Below are 14,309 nucleotides of genomic sequence, written 5' to 3'. Positions count from 1 at the left end.
TAGTCAGCTCCTTAAGGAGCGTAGCTGGAGCTGTAGTATTGCTCAACTTCATCCTTCAGAGGCTAGCTTCTTCCACATAATCAGCTTCCTGTAAATAAGCTGCGTTGATTCCGAACATATCTGCTTGTGGATTGGTGTTTGGGCATCAGGCTGATGTTTGCTTCCCTCAGTTCGATATGCGTCCGGAACCTAAAAAAGCCAATTGCTTTGAGTGTTGCAGGAGCAGTTCGTTGCACCTGATGGAGTCATCCATCCTTGGAGAAATCTGGTCTTTGGATTGGGACCTGTGTATGTTTCTGGACAAATATCTTGACATACGTTTTATAAATTAGTATAAAGTACAAAGTTATCATCTTATTCTAATTCTTAGCATGGTTCATAGGCAGTTCTTTAATACTAAATGGTATTTGCTATGGTTAGCCCATTGAACTTCCCTCTTTTCTACACACAGCCAAAACACTATTGAAACATCATGTAAGAAATTAGCAAAATAAAGCTTCTCACTAATTCCTTTAACAAATCATTTAGCAGTAAATGGTTCCATTCAGTTGCTTCTTACGTTTGGTAATTCTCCTTGCTCGTCAGTTCGTGTCTTACTTTCTGCTTTGGTTCATCATCTGGATTTTGTCTTGAAACAAAAGTTACTCTTGAGTTTCCTCAGAGGACACATCCTTAGAACTATGCTCACACAAAACTCATGTATGGTTCTACCACATACATTACACTGGTTAGTAGTTAGACTTATTCCTTTTACTTTAAAACTAAATCAAAATTGACTACTTACTGCTGTCTTGTACTTTTGCTCACCAAAATCAACTTTGTTGTGCCATTCGGCACTTCATTGCATTGACTGAATCTTAATGGTTTCATTCCCTACCCTCATGTAGATTGAACCTTGTAGCAATGTACCATTTGCAGCCAGAATGTCTCCCTGAGTTCAACTGTGTGCTGCTGAAGAAAAACTACACGGCATTTCTTCTTACCCTCATTACTTACACTATTGAAACACTCAAACATTATGAACCTTCTGATCCTTAGGTACAGATTTCTGAAAGGATTCAGTCTTGATGGCCTCATCATTAGCCTTACAAGCGTTTTACCTCTTTCTGAAGTGGCGTCGCCATCAAAGGCAATGAGAATCTGCATCCTTTCGGAAATAAATGTGTCTCTACTATTTAATTCCACAACATAACTATTATCATCAATACCTTGCTGTGCATCCTCTACAGTATTAGCAACAAAATTATTGTCTGCATTTCCACTAAGCATGATACAAAACTCGGTGGCATATGTACTTCCCCATTCATCAGGTCCAGGCTCGACGTCCTTGAAACACCTGTTGTCATCCAATGAAGTAATTACGACGGCACCTAAATTAGTATCATCCACGTTGCTCCTTACTTATTTACATTTGTGCGGTTCACATTTGCTTCGTCAGCCACTACAGCTGATTCAGACTCTGCGCTTCCACAAAATATTGAAGCTGGTAATTCTTACATTACTTTCGCCAACTTCTTTAACTTAATTCCTTTCTCCTTACCTTCTGCTTCCATGCAACTAGTACTGTTTTTTAATCTCTGAGCTTCCTGTAGAGCCTAATATTTTTTACTGCTGCGGAAACATACTGGGCATATTGAACCCTCCAAACGTCCCATTCTTGCTTCCCCTTCACCTCTTCTAGAATAATTGCACGGCGCCAATGTCGGTTTCTTTCCCTCTAAACTATTACTTTCTCTGGTATATCTTCCTGGTTTTTTTCACAGCTTTTAATTGTTTACACGCACAGAAAGTTCTGTGACGTCTGAGAGTCACGTGATGTCTTCTTTGTTTGAGAGTTCAGAACAAGTCCAATCAGACTATCCTCTGTTTGGAGAGGGTGTGGATCTTATCTGTAGGTATCGTTTTAGAAGGGACTGTCCGCAATTCCACTCTTAAGGGGGTGAAATAGGGAATGAAAGGCTTTTTGAAAGTATGTCACTATTAAGGCAGTTTTGAACACAGTCTAACATGTTAGACTGTGGTTTTGAGGCTAAAACTACGAAACTTGGTATTCGGTTTCTCAGTCAGAAAATATAAAAAATACGCGTTTCAATATTTTTGGAAATTCAACCACCAAGGGAGAAACATAGTGGGTGAAAGATTTTTTTGAAAATAAATAATTACTAAATAACCACTAAAGGATTTTTAAGATTACCTATGACAATTGATATTTGACTTCTCAGTTGGATGTTGAAAAAATTAATAAAAAACAAACAAACACGTGTTCTGCGTTTCTGTAAATTCAACCCCTAAGGGAGTGCAATAGTGGAAGAAAACTCTTAAGAAAATATCGCGTCACATTAAAAAAAAACTTTTGAAGCTAAGTTTATGAAAACTGGGGGATGAAAGCTGCTACAGAAATATCTCCACAACAACATGAAAGGCATTATTAACAACAGCTTTGGACTCCAGCTACCAGACTCGACTTCTGCTCACAAGTCATTCAGAAAAGACCATGCTTGTATGGCCTTAACTGTCTTAAAAAGCTTGGAAGGTGTTGCAATTTGTGAACAACATAAAAATTCAATTAAATAAAAAAATTAAAAAAAAAAAAAACAAACCTGCAGGCTACACAGTCTACACGAGCGAAGCAGCGGCCCCCAACCTATTTAAAGAATAGTACATGCAACCTGAGCTGGTGCCTGACAATATCAGTGCTGGCTCTTGAACAAAAAAGTTTGACAGCCACTGATCTAGACAGTAACCACAAAGACAACAGAAATAAGTAGCTCCTTTCTAAAGCATGCAAAAACAATTCACAAATGAATGGTGTACTCGTCTGATCTGTTGCAGAAACGTAAGGAGCTGTCACACTGATGTTCTAACAAAGTTAGTAGTATATTTAAGTGTCCTCATTGTTGTTCTATGTTGTTCTCTTGTCTTCTTTTGTGCAACTGATAGATAGCTCAGCCATGTTTTGAGTATCAAATGTAGCTATCCTGGACAAGATGTTGCGAATTTTAGCAGCTGAGTTGCAAAGAAACAATGCACATAGCTGGAAAGTTTGAATTTTACGGTGTGACACCGACCTCCAACCAGGCTATTTCACCAAAATCGATTCTACCATGATGTAGTAGCAAACACAATTCGTACCCTGCACCATACAAACTCATGACTACCTCTTATAGACGTTGACATTATTGGTATACGGGGCACTACTTACATAATCTGACAATTCATAGGTTTCCTTTACCAGGATACAGATTAGCTGGCTGTTTTTCAAGGATTTGCTTGTGGAGTGGGGGAGTGGCCATTTATGTAAAAAAATATTCCATTTGAGTCCGTAGACATATCACAGCACTGCGCTGAACAGATATTTGAAAGTTATGCACAGGCACTTGAATTTAGTGAAACTAAACTTCTAATTGTTGTTTTTACAGATCCCCCAACTCTGACTTCAGAGCATTTCAGCCCAAGCTAGAGAGGACTCTTGGTTCACTTTATAGGAAGTACCAAAAATTAGTCATATGTAGAGACTTAAATATTAATTTTCTATATGGTTGTGCAAGAAAAAGGATGTTGGTAGGTCTCCTAAACTCCTATGATCTGGTGCTGACTGCATTTTTCCAACCAGGGTGCAGGGAAGCAGTAGCACAGCCATAGACAATACATTTATTCATTCCTAGATGGGCATTCTGTTAGTAAAAGGGTAAATGGCTTTTCAGACCATGATGCACAAAGTTTAACACTAAAAGGCTTTTGTACTCAAATAAATGTCACATATACAGGGTGTTTCAAAAATGACCAGTATATTTGAAACGGCAATAAAAACTAAACGAGCAGCGATAGAAATACACCGTTTGTTGCAATATGCTTGGGACAACAGTACATTTTCAGGCGGACAAACTTACGAAATTACAGTAGTTACAATTTTCAACAACAGATGGCGCTGCAAGTGATGTGAAAGATATAGAAGACAACGCAGTCTGTGGGTGCGCCATTCTGTACGTCGTCTTTCTGCTGTAAGCGTGAGCTGTTCACAACGTGCAAGTGTGCTGTAGACAACATGGTTTATTCCTTAGAACAGAGGATTTTTCTGGTGTTGGAATTCCACCGCCTAGAACACAGTGTTGTTGCAACAAGACGAAGTTTTCAACGGAGGTTTAATGTAACCAAAGGACCGAAAAGCGATACAATAAAGGATCTGTTTGAAAAATTTCAATGGACTGGGAACGTGACGGATGAACGTGCTGGAAAGGTACCGCGTACGGCAACCACAGAGGGCAACGCGCAGCAGGTGATCCAACAGCGGCCTCGGGTTTCCGTTCGCCGTGTTGCAGCTGCGGTCCAAATGACGCCAACGTCCACGTATCGTCTCGTGCGCCAGAGTTTACACCTCTATCCATACAAAATTCAAACGCGGCAACCCCTCAGCGCCGCTACCATTGCTGCACGAGAGACATTCACTAACGATATGGTGTACAGGATTGATGACGGCGATATGCATGTGGGCAGCATTTGGTTTACTGACGAAGCTTATTTTTACCTGGACGGCTTCGTCAATAAACAGAACTGGCGCATATGGGGAACCGAAAAGCCCCATGTTGCAGTCCCATCGTCCCTGCATCCTCAAAAAGTACTGGTCTGGGCCGCCATTTCTTCCAAAGGAATCATTGGCCCATTTTTCAGATCCGAAACGATTACTGCATCACGCTATCTGGACATTCTTCGTGAATTTGTGGCGGTACAAACTGCCTTAGACGACACTGCGAACGCCTCGTGGTTTATGCAAGATGGTGCCCGGCCACATCGCACGGCCGACGTCTTTAATTTCCTGAATGAATATTTCGATGATTGTGTGATTGCTTTGGGCTATCCGAAACATACAGGAGGCGGCGTGGATTGGCCTCCCTATTCGCCAGACATGAACCCCTGTGACTTCTTTCTGTGGGGACACTTGAAAGACCGGGTGTACCGCCAGAATCCAGAAACAATTGAACAGCTGAAGCAGTACATCTCATCTGCGTGTGAAGCCATTCTGCCAGACACGTTGTCAAAGGTTTCGGGTAATTTAATTCAGAGACTACGCCATATTATTGCTACGCATGGTGGATATGTGGAAAATATCGTACTATAAAGTTTTCCAGACCGCAGCGCCATCTGTTGTTGAAAATTGTAACTACTGTAATTTCGAAAGTTTGTCTGCCTGAAAATGTACTGTTGTCCCAAGCATATTGCAACAAACGGTGTATTTCTATCGCTGCTCGTTTAGTTTTTATTGCCGTTTCAAATATACTGGTCATTTTTGAAACACCCTGTAATTACAAACTATGTAGGAAAGTTAATCCAACAGCAATAGAGTTTTTAAACCTTGTTAAGGAACAAGAGTGGCAGGATGTTTAATAGTGCCGATAACACAGATGACAAATATAATGCTTTCCTTAACACATTTCTCATGTTCTTTGAGACTTGCTCTCCATTAGAACGTTCGAAACAGGGTACTAGAAGTAAAAGGCAGTCTGGATGGCTGACTTGTGGGATAACGATATCATGTAGAACCAAGCAGGAACTATATCAAAATGTTAGAAGTAGTCAGAATCAATCAACACTAGCCCGTTACAAACAGTATTGTAAGGTAATTAAAAATGTTATCGGGAAGACAGAGTATGTGGCCAGTTGTGAAGGAAATGTCTGATCAGCATAACAAGGTCGACAATATAGTCAGTTAATAGTAAAAATATTTCTGTTACTGATAAGTCAGATATCGTATAGTATTTAACAATCTTTTCTGGGCATTACTGGTGAATTAAATAAAAATTCAGTGTCTAAGGGAATCACATAAATCTATTGGAAAAAGGCCTTTCTGAGATACATGTCTGAAATACTCCTATACTCCTCTTTGATACTAACAAGGGGGAGATTGAGTCAATAATTAAATCACTGAAGATTAGGGGCTCCCATGCATATGATTTGAGAGCCTAACAGAATATTAAAGTACTGTGCTGCACATTTTAGCCCTGTACTTAGCCATATTTGTAATTTTTCCTTTAAGAATAGCCAGTTTGCTGAATAATTAAAGTACTCAATAGTAAAGCTGCTTTATAAAAGGGGAGAAAGGGATAATGTAGACAATTTTAGACCTATTTCTATGCCATCAGTGTTTGCTAAAGTTATTGAAAAGGCTTGGTATGTAAGGATAATTGATTATTTTATATCACATAATTTGCTATCAAATGTACAGTACAGCTTTAGAAGTCGTTTAACAACTGAAAATGCTCTATTCTCGTTTCTCTGTGAGGTACTGGATGGATTAAACAAAAGGTTTCGAGTGGTAGGTAGCATATTTTTGTATTTAACTAAGGCGTTTGTGTTGATCACAAAATATTGTTCCAGAAGTTGGGCCATTATGGAATACAGGGAGTAGCTACAACTGATTCACCTCTTACTTTAACAACAGACAGCAAAAGGTCATTATTCACAGTGCTGAGAATGGTTGTGGAATGGAGTCTGAGTGGGGTACTGTCAAATCGAGGGTGCCCCAAGGGTCAGTGTTGGGGCCACTCATTTTCCTTATTTATATAAACGGCATGCCCCCTAGTATTAAGGTAGTTCTAAAATATTTCTGTTTGCTGATGACACTAGCTTGGTAGTAAAGGATGTTGTGTGCAACATTGGCTCTGTTTCAATTAGAGCAGTTGATGACATAAGTTGTAGAAAACAAACTGCCGTGAAATCACAGTAAGACTCAGTTTTTAGATTTTCTAACACACAATTCAACAAAACCCGACATTTTATATTCAGAGAAGGGGCATATGATTAGCGAAACCGAACAGTGTAAATTTCTAGGTATTCAGATAGATAGTAAACTGTCGTGGAAAGCCCATGTTCAGGATCTTGTTCAAAGGCTTAATACTGTCATTTTTAATATTCGAATGGTATCTGAAGTAAGCGATCTTTCGACACGAAAATTAGTCTACTTTGCTTATTTTCATTCGCTTTTTCGAGATGAGGTAAGTTTCAAGTTACTCAGTGGTTTGCAACACATCCAACATAATGACCTCGCTAAAACTCAGGATTTCTAGAGATATAGTTTTCACTCTTTATCTTCAGAATTATACTGTGCAAGCGATCGGTAGCATACTACTATACACTTGATTCAGACAACTATTGCGTAGGTGGTGTGATATTCTGGCTAACTGTGTGAAATTACATATGTTCTTGTAATCTCAGAGTGTTGAGATGATCGCAAGTCGTTCCAGGCAAGCAGGCCAGATGAGAAACAGTATCATCAGTGGTGGCGTTTATGCCGGGGGAAGCGGTCCAGCCTTTGTAAACCAGTTTAGAGAGTGGCTGCAGTCCACAGAGGGCGCCCTGATCGCGCATCAGGCTCGAATTCCTTACGGCAACTATTTGTGTTAAGATGGCGACAAGTAGTATTTTTACAGCTGAGTCAGCTCCCATCAAAAGTAGAATTATGATGTGTATAAAGTGTAATAAAAAATGTGAAAAACGGAATTCTTTGCGACGAGTGTGAGCGTTGGATACATTTTCGATGTGCAAAGTTAAAAGAAGACGATCTTCCAGACGAAAATAGTGAATGGCGTTGCAAAGTTCGCCTGGAGGGTAAAGACAATATGGCGCTGCCGGAAGAAAATAAACGTCAGGTAAACACAAACTATGATACCCTACAAGTTATTTTATCTGCTGTTATGGAGGAGAACTTAGCTTTGGCTAAAGAAAACGAGAAACTGAAAAAGGAATATGCAGTGATTGACTTGGAACTCATCAAAAAACTTTCTGAAGATAAGGTTAGTTCAGTAAAAATTTCCTCACAAGTAAATAATCAATGTAGGCCAAAGGACAGTTTACAAAGACAGAGAGACATTGTCACTATCACAAAAAAATGCAATTCTGCACTGAAGAAAGATCATGTTAATTTTCTGGCCTTGAAAAATAGATTTAGTGTTCTTGAACATCTTAATGTTACAGAAAAAAACGTTGAAGTAGGCTTACAAGTTAAACTGCCTAACCCAAGTAAGCCTAATGAAAGTGAGATGAATAGGGAGAGTAGTAAAACTTTTAGATCAAATGCCAATGAAAGTAATGAAACGAAACGCCCAAAGACACAAAGCTCTAAAGGCAGACTTCGGCCTGTGAAAATAGATGTCTATGCAGATAGCCAAGGACAGAAAATACGATATATTATTGGAAAACAGTTCGAGTCATCATGGGTCAGCCACATTAAAACCTTGTGCAAAATTTGAAGATGTTGTGGCAAGTTCTTCAGCAACTGATTCTACTGAAATGACAGTTTTTCTTGCTGGAACAAACGATGTAACGAAAAATGAGGGAAAAGGCTTCTTATTGTCATTAAGAAAAAAGTTGCATGAACTACAAAACAGAAGAATTATCCTCTTCTCAGTACCGTTACGGCATGATCTCCCATTCTGATCGTGTGTGAATGTAGAAGTGGCACGAGTAAATGACGGAGTGAAAAAAGTTAGTAAATACTTTAGAAATGTGTCTTTTGTAAATATAACTGACTTGGGTAAAAGATTCCATACCACCCATGGCCTACATCTGAATAAACTTGGGAAAAAATATGTGAGTGATGAAATCATCAATCTAGCTGATAAATTAGTTGGGCATAGAAGAAATTAATAGGTTAGAGACAATACCACTTAGTTTTGAGGAAAATTCTTTTTTAGAGGTAACGAGGAAGACCAAGCCCTAGTTGGTTTGCCCAGATCCACAGTGGATAACCAGCTTAAAGATAAGCAAGATTTCATAAATATATGTACGAGGTCCTTGAATTTGGTCAGGGAACACATGAAAGGTCAAAACAAAAATAGCATTAAGAATTTTGTATGTAAAAGTTCTTCCCCTTGCCACACTGTTCAGTATGAAGTTAGTCATTGTTTTGAGAAAAAGAGCAGCAATAAGGATAGCCCTTATAATAAAACTTATTCATCAACTTTCTCATTTAAGATAGGCTATCTCAATGTTGAAGGTATGAGTGGAAAACATGTAGTTTTAAATGATTTTGCAAATGAGAATATGCTCGATTCATTGTGTTTGAGTGAGCACTGGTGTAAAGGTAATGAAATTTCTTTTCGTGTATTAGATGATTTCTAGTTAGTTAATAGTTTCAGCAGAGAACAACACATTCTTGGGGGTGTGTCAATTTACGTTAAGACAACTTTAACAAACAGTAATAGTACATTAGATTTAGTCTTTGTGTGTACTGAGTTGCACTTTGAAGCTACAGGTATATATCTTGAAAATTTAAAAATTGTCATTGTATCACTTTACAGGTTACCCAATGGTGATCCACTAATCTTTTTAGAAAGACCCGAGAATTAATTAAATTTTTTTCATGGACCCCAGTGGAGAAAGTATAGTATAGTGATTGGTAGTGACATAAATGCTGCATTTGATATAACAAAAGATACACACAGAGTAAATGAATTTAAAAATCTGTTAAGACAATTTAATTTTAGTTTTACTAACTACAGACCTACTTCTTGTCTTGACAATATATTTACAAATGTTAGTAGAGATTTAATATGTTCTGATATAGCTGTTTTTGCCTTATCAGATCATGAATCAGTTTGGATAGAAATAAGATGGCTTAATATGAAGTCTACAGAGCTCAAAGAGCCTAAAGTGGCCATAACAAGATCAATAACACAGGACAAAATTTCAAATTTTAAGGTTTCACTCAAGAATTGTGATTGGGAAGATTTGCTTAACAATAATAGTCATTGTTTTGCTAATATAATCTTTGATAGATTTTTCCTTGCTTTCTTAACTATTTTTGAGACAAGATTTCCTCAGTACAAATGTAAAGCCAATCCCAACACATATAACACAAATAAGTGTAGGCATAAGAATGCATGGTACGCTTTTGAACTAGCCAATATCAAAAACAAATTATTAATGTATTTGATTTTTATAGACTACACAAGACAGATGGGGCTAAGTTAAGATAGTTAAGAGCTAGAAAGGATTATAAACATGCAATCAATGAGGCTAAGAAACAACATAACTTGTTTAGCATTGAGTCATCCAAAAATAAATGTAAGAGTGTAATTAACTCAGTGGCCAAAAGCAAACAAAAAGAGGTTTTAGCCATATCACTAACTGAGTTTAATAAGTTTTGTGTGCAATCTGTTAATGAAATTGGTGGAAGTATTGTTAGGCCTGAGGAAACTGCATCTGATATTTCAAAAAAATGTAATAACATAAGTTGTTCATTGAAAGACAATTTTTTTTTCTCAGAGGTAACACCAGATTTTCTCTTAAGTATTGTAAATAATTTTAGGCCTTCTGATAGTGTAGATATATGTGATCTTCCTAGTAATATGTTAAAAAACGTAGCCAGTTGTATAATACTTCCTCTCACTTATTGTATAAATAAATGTTTAAATGAAGGTGTATTTCCAGAGGTGTTAAAATTATCAAGAGTTGTGAACATTTATAAGAAGGATAAGAAAAATTGCCATTCTAGTTATTGCCCAGTATCTCTGACACCAGTTTTTTCTAAGGTTTTAGAATCCATTATCTACTGCCTGTTATGTGATTATATGGAACATAACAACATTCTTTCTGCTGCACAACTTGGCTTTAGGAAGGGAAAATCTACTGTTCATGCTATTGACCCTTTGATAAAAAAGGTGCTTAGTGCTTATGAGGAGAAGAACTTTGCTCAGGCTACTTTTTGTGACCTTAGCAAAGCCTTCGACTGTGTAGTTCACTTCTCAACAAATTAGTTCATTATAGAATCATTAACAATAATGTAGATATTTAAATCTTTCTTAATAACCTGCAACAAATTTTGTGTATTTGGAACAAGTGATCACAGATAGCTGACGTTAAGTGCGGTGTGCCATAAGGTTCAGTTTTGGGACCTTTGTTATTCATTCGAATGATAAATGATTTGCCATTTTATATAAATCCTCACTCCATCCTCTTTGCTGATGATACTACTTTTTTCAATATTGATTCAGACTTTGATGCCCTTCAAACTGTGACCAAAGACACTATCGCAAGCAGCAATCTGGTTCCAAGCTAATGGATTTTTGATCGATGAGAGTAAAACTCAGCAAGCAGTATTTAGTTTAAGAGATTTGCCAGTAGAAGACCGTCAAGGTAATGCAAAGTTTTTAGGTATTGCCATTGATAATAAATTGTCTTGGGAGCCAACATTAAGTATGTTACCGCAAGGTTTTCTTGGTGTACTTGTTAAGAAATTTAAAATATCATGTACCTTTGGTTTATATAAGGACAGCCTATTTCGCTTTTTTTCACAGTATCATATCCTATGGACTTTTATTTCGGGGTAATAGTATGCACATTCAGGATATTTTGGTACTACAAAAGAAAGGTATTAGGATTATTACAAACTCAGAAAATCGTGCCCACTGCTGGCCATTGTTTATTGACCTAAAAATATTGACTGTAATAAACTTATACATTTACACTGTTCTCTTATATACAAAAAATAACTTAAGAGGATACCACCTTAGACAGGATCTACACTCCCACTGCACTAGAAATAATAGGCATATTGACATACCTTACTGTAAATTATCGAAAACATTGAAGAGCTATGAAGTTATTGGTATGAAAATGTTCAACAAACTGCCTGTTGAATGGGTAGAAGCTACACTCGACCTATTTAAGCACAGATTGTACAGCTGGTTATTGATTAATCCTTTTTACTCAATTAATGAATTTTATGAATGTGAAAATTTGGTGTCATAGAAGTAACTGTTGGAGAGTGTACCATAATTTCTCTAATGCTGTTAATATAAGAAGATTTATTCATGTTTTTGTAATCCTGACGTTGTCTATAGCTGTAATCAGTTGAATGACAATAAAATTTATTTTATTTAATTTATTTATAGTGTGTGCTGGGGGCAGTTGACTCTCGACTGCAGTGGATGACCAACCGACCGAGCAGGAAATATCTAGTGCTGAGACGATGTACAGTACATGTGCTTACGTTTTTTTGCAGATGTGTCTGTCTTTGCAGAATATGTATGAGTGTCTGGTGGTAGACAGCTATATGCAGGACGCAGACGTCATGATTTTGTATGGTGCAGGATACGTATTGTGTTTACTACCACATCGTGGTAGAATCGTTTTTGGTGAAATAGCCTGGTTGGAGATCGGTGTCACACCGAAAAATTCAAGTTATCCTCGACAGCAGCGGTGCAGTGTAATTGAGGAAGCGTCTTTTGGGGGTAGTTTCCGTATTTCATAATCTGTAGACCACTTTTGCAGCATTTAACTGTCAGTACAATATGACTGCTGTATGCTTTTCAATCTGAACAAAAAAGTCTGCCACTGAAAATCTCGTCATTTGTCTATCTGCAGAAAGTGGTGGACGGTGCTCCCACACTCGCAGCAGCAATTTGGCAGGTAAAGTCAGTAAGAACCAATCAGAATGCTCCATTCATAGGAAGTTCCATGGCGTCAGAGAGTCACAAGACATCCTTTGTGTGGGGCTTAGGAGCCTCTAGAGACTGATTCAAACAAGACAGGGGCAAGGTACCTACAGAAAGTTTTGTGACATCTGAGAGTCACGTGATGTCTTCTTTGTTTGAGAGTTCAGGACAAGTCCAATCAGACCATGCTCCTCTGGTTCAGACAGGTCGGATGCTGTTCCACACCCACCACTGTGGCTTTAGAGCATCTCCAGACCAGCAGTTGTATGACATGGAAAATTCTAGCCACTTTTCCTGTCTGTAGGACAGTACTTCAAATTCTGGTCGAGCTTTTTTTTTCACGACCTGTTGTGGGATCCGAAATATGTTATGAAACTTTAGATATGTAATTGTTGTGATTTTCACGTCTGTAATGTGCTTCGAAAAGTGAGGACTCCAGCAGCAAATATATACTAAGCCTATTCAGAGTTTCGGGCAACGGCCTTGCCGCAGTGGATACACTGGTTCCCGTGAGATCACCGAAGTTAAGCGCTGTCGGGCGTGGCCGGCACTTGGATGGGTGACCATCCAGCGGCCATGTGCTGTTGCCATTTTTCGGGGTACACTCAGCCTCTTGATGCCAATTGAGGAGCTACTCGACCGAATAGTAGCGGCTCCGGTCAAAGAAAACCATCGTAACGACCGGGAGAGCAGTGTGCTGACCACACGCCCCTCCTATCCGCATCCTCATCTGAGGATGACACGGCGGTCGGATGGTCCCGATGGGCCACTTCTGGCCTGAAGACGGAGTGCTATTCAGAGTTTCAGAAAAGTGATGAACGCCACAACAAATGTACGACTTGGAATTCTTTTTCCCCTCTCTGGTAGTATCTTCAAACAAGCAGTTAAAACTCGAAAAGTGGTAGGCATTCTGTTATAAAGGTTTTTATTTCGAATTCCAAATACAGTCGTTTTGGCATGTAAAATCAGATATTGCAGCCGATATCGGTTTTGGGAACTATTTGCCACAAAATCTCCATGAGTGTCTCAGGGAGGAAGGCTGTGAGGTTTCACAAGTGTGCTGCGATTGTTTAAGAGTCCGTGTTCAAGTGTGGTAGTACACATCGCAAAACTGAAGTAAACTACTGTGCAGTGATCTTTTTAAAAGTGTATTTAGAGACCAATTCAATTGCATTTAATAACTTCTGCAGCAGCTCATGCTCAAAAACAAGGGAATGATGTGGTATTTCCCACAAATCTGTGCAAAGTGTCTCATTGATGTTTCACAAGTTTGCTGCGATTTTTTTAGTGTCAGTGTTCAAGTGTGGCGGATTCCTCAGAGTAAAATGTGTAATTACATCACAAATTGTTTAAATATTCTTGTGTCATCTGCTTATCTCTCTCTCTCTCTCTCTCTCTCTCTCTCTCTCTCTCTCTCTCTCTCTCTCTCTCTGTTCACTGGTACTTTTAGTTTTTATGACGTCTTCAAGATATGTATGTGAAAATATTCCACACATTGCTTAGACACCAGGTTTAATAACTCCTGAGGTAAAAATTTCCTGGCAGATTAAAACTGTGTGCCGGACCGAGACTCGAACTCGGGACCTTTGCCTTTCGCAGGCAAGTGCTCTACCGACTGAGCTACCCTAGCACGACTCACGCCCCGTCCTCACAGCTTTAATTCAGCCAGTACCTCGTCTTCTACCTTCCAAACTTCACAGAAGCTCTCCTGTGAACCTTGCAGAGCTAGCACTCCTGGAAGAAAGGATATTGCGGAGACATGGCTTAGCCACAGCCTGGGGGATGTTTCTAGAATGAGATTTCACTCCACTCCTGAGGTAGTTTGTATCTGTGTGCCACAAAGAATGAAAGTGCACCAGGGATGAGGAGGAGGAAGGT

At 38.7% G+C, this 14,309-nt stretch overlaps 1 pseudogene; it reads left to right on the top strand.

Moving 5' to 3' along the window:
* The first annotated feature begins 12,904 nt into the window (after window positions 1–12,904).
* LOC124559138 lies at window positions 12,905–13,021 on the top strand (annotated as a pseudogene).
* The last annotated feature ends 1,288 nt before the right edge of the window (window positions 13,022–14,309 follow it).

This window comes from Schistocerca americana, chromosome 1, assembly GCF_021461395.2.
Source record: "Schistocerca americana isolate TAMUIC-IGC-003095 chromosome 1, iqSchAmer2.1, whole genome shotgun sequence".
In the NCBI taxonomy this organism is placed as follows: Eukaryota; Metazoa; Arthropoda; class Insecta; order Orthoptera; family Acrididae; genus Schistocerca; species Schistocerca americana.
This window is presented reverse-complemented; position numbering and strand designations above follow the sequence as displayed.